This window comes from Frankliniella occidentalis, unplaced genomic scaffold (genome assembly GCF_000697945.3).
Source record: "Frankliniella occidentalis isolate FOCC.00 unplaced genomic scaffold, Focc_3.1 Scaffold49, whole genome shotgun sequence".
Lineage (NCBI taxonomy): Eukaryota > Metazoa > Arthropoda > Insecta > Thysanoptera > Thripidae > Frankliniella > Frankliniella occidentalis.
Window position 1 is genome coordinate 1,476,668 of NW_026267179.1, and position 2,896 is coordinate 1,479,563.

Genomic DNA, 2,896 nt, shown 5'->3' on the forward strand with positions numbered 1-2,896 from the left:
AATTACCAGGTCGGAGAAAAGTAGGCCGGACAATCTAACTAGTGAGTCAGAGCGAGAAATCGCGAGTGAGAGGGAGGGGGGAGGACAGTGAGAGAGAGTGCACAAGAAACAGTTCTCGTCTTCCCTCCCATCTGCTCGCTATAACGCTCGGGAGGAGCCGGGGTCGCTCGACCACTGGACCGAGGTGGACAGCACGGAAGAGGCGGGAAGGAGGAGGAGGAGGAGGACGAGATGCTGGTTATCGTGGCCCTTTGGCCCTATTGGCCGCCCGGCCGGCCGACCCCGGGGCCCCAGGTGCCTCCCCAGGAGAGGGGAGTGTGGGTGGCGCCGTCCGTCTTCTCACCTAGACTTAAGTCCATCCGCCCAGCCCCTCCCGGGACGAGCCCGGGGCGCCGCCGCTGGCCGCTGGCCTCTCTCTCCCAAAGGGATGCGGTTCCCGAGCAGACCGAGAGTGGGTGGGTGCTGTGGTGGTGTGAGTGTTGGTGTTCGGTTGCTCCGTTTTAGTTTTCTTGTTGTTGTTGTTGTTGTTTCTTCTTACTTTCCTTCGCTTTTAGGGATTTAGCGGGCAGGTGGTCAGATGGTCTACAGGGTGATCCACACAGGCCCCGTCGTTTCTTCTGGTTATACTGTGCCGCATGCAGGCGTTCGGGTGGGCTTGCCGTTGCCTACGGTCGTCATTGCCGTCACTCACCGTGGCGCCTTGCGACCTCGTGGTAGTATGCAACCTGCCTGCATGCCCGCTTGCGGTACAGTATAAGCAAAATAGACTGTGGACCACCCTGCATAGTAATGTCACCTAGACGCGCAAGCTTTTATGTTGCAAAGGGGGAAACGGTGGCCCAGCCTTGCTAGAGGCCGTTTCCCATTATAACGGGAATTTCTACGGCTAAGCGGTCTTTCAGATCTCTGTTTTCTCTAAATAATCAACTCATTTTCGATCATTTGCGGTCGACCTCCAAGTGTGAGATGTAGAGTAACAGTGCATTGACAAGCTCCTCGACTATCCCGCCCCTGCGGGTCTGCGGGCTCCTCCCCCCTTGCTTGCACGCTCCGTGGGCCCGTCCAACAGCTTGCACTGGCCAAGTGTGTCATCCCGCCACAGCCCTGCGCACCACGCTGCGGGTGCGCTCCAGCCTCCAGCTCAGCAGGTTCGCCTCTGCAACCCTACCTCCGCCTGCTCCGCCTCGTGCACTTACCGCCTGCATCGTGGCTGGGGGTCGCCGCTGTCCACCTGTTGTCCCTCGACCTGTTGAAGCGCCAGCCCCGCGCCCTTGCGGGACCCCTTGGGAGAGCCCTTGGAGGAGCCCTTGGTGGAGCTCTTGGTGGAGCCCCTGGTGGAGCTCTTGCAGGAGCCCGTGTGCGGCTCCTCCCCCGGCGGGGCCGTGACGCCCCAGTCGAAGCACGGCGAGCCTATGGGGCTGCGCGGCGGGCTCCGTGGACTTCGCGGACTTCTCGGCGTCCGCGGGCTGTGAGGGCTGCGGGGACTGCGGGGCGCCCCTGCGCCCCCCGCCGAGTAGCGGCGCCCCGAGTAGCCCTTCTGCGAGGATGCCGACGAGGACGTCGCGGTGCTCGCGTACGCCAGCGGGTCGCTGCACTGGGTGGCGAACGTGAAGTGGTGCGGGCGCGCCGGGCTGCGACCGAGGGGGCTGCGCGCCGGCGGCGGCACCTGCTGCGTCAGCGGGGGCGGCGGCGCCTGCCGCAGGTGGTGGTGCGGGTGGTGCGAGGGCACTTTGTGCGAGGACCGCGACCCGGACCGCGACAGGTTGGACAGCTCGGACAGGGTGGTCATGTCGGTGGCCTGGGTGTCGGTGCTCGTCAGGGAGTCCGTCCGCGCGCGCTCCGACCTCTCTGAATCCATCGGACGACGTGCTCGTCAACGAGGAGGCCCAGTCGCAGGCCGGCCGCCGGGCGCCGCGACGCCGCTGCTGCTGCTGCCGCCGTCGCCGTGGTCGACCTGCCGGGGCTATCAGTGCAGGGCGGATGGACGCGCCGCCGCCACGCGCCGCCACGCCGGCAGGGGGAGGGAGGGGGAGTCCCGCGAGGCGTCGCGCTGTGCGTCCCGGCGGAGGGAAGTCACGCGGTGGCCCCGCTAGCGGCCCCGGCTGTGGCTCCTGCCGCTCCGCTCCGCTCCGCTCCGCACTCTGCAGCCGCTCGCCGCGCTGGCTGCCCGCAGACTGGGTGCCGGCCGCGGCCGGTCGCGGCCCGTGCCCCGCGGCGGCGGGGTGGCGGGGCGGCGGGGGCTGAAGGGGTGGCGCCATTCACACCACCGCAGCAGCCCTGCCGTGGCCCTACGCCGCCCTACGCAGCGAGAGCAACAAGCTCACTCTCCTCGGGGAGCTGGCCGTGCACTGGAAACATAGAGTGAGGTCTAGGGGGTCGGAAGTCGTGCGTAGAGGCCTGTGATAGTATTGTCAACGACGGCACACTATCCTCAAACTGTGTCACACTGTCAAATGCTGTATCAGCTTGTTAAAAAAGAAAACTCACACGGGATTGCTTAATTCTACAATCTCCAGACAAATGTTGCCAAAAGTTGTTGCTTCAAGTGAGAATGCGACCCGCTCACACGCTTGCATGCCCCATGGGCCACACACTTGATTTTACGCTTATGCTATGACTTGAAGTTGACTTAACCGTATTCAAGAGAGGTATTAGACAGCTGGCAGAGAACGTTCTGCCACCCCCACCCCCTCACCTACCCTCACCCTGTTTAGAAGACGAGAGCCTGCCAGCCGTCTAATGACCCTAGGGGCGTAGTGTCGACCAAAAGGGTGGCGGCGTACAGCAGGTTGCCTGTATACAGGGGTTTTTAAAGCTCAAATCGCATATCTTTAAGGCGGCTATTTAGTGCTGACAGGGGGGAGAGCACACGCATGCAGTAACAAACAAACAAACA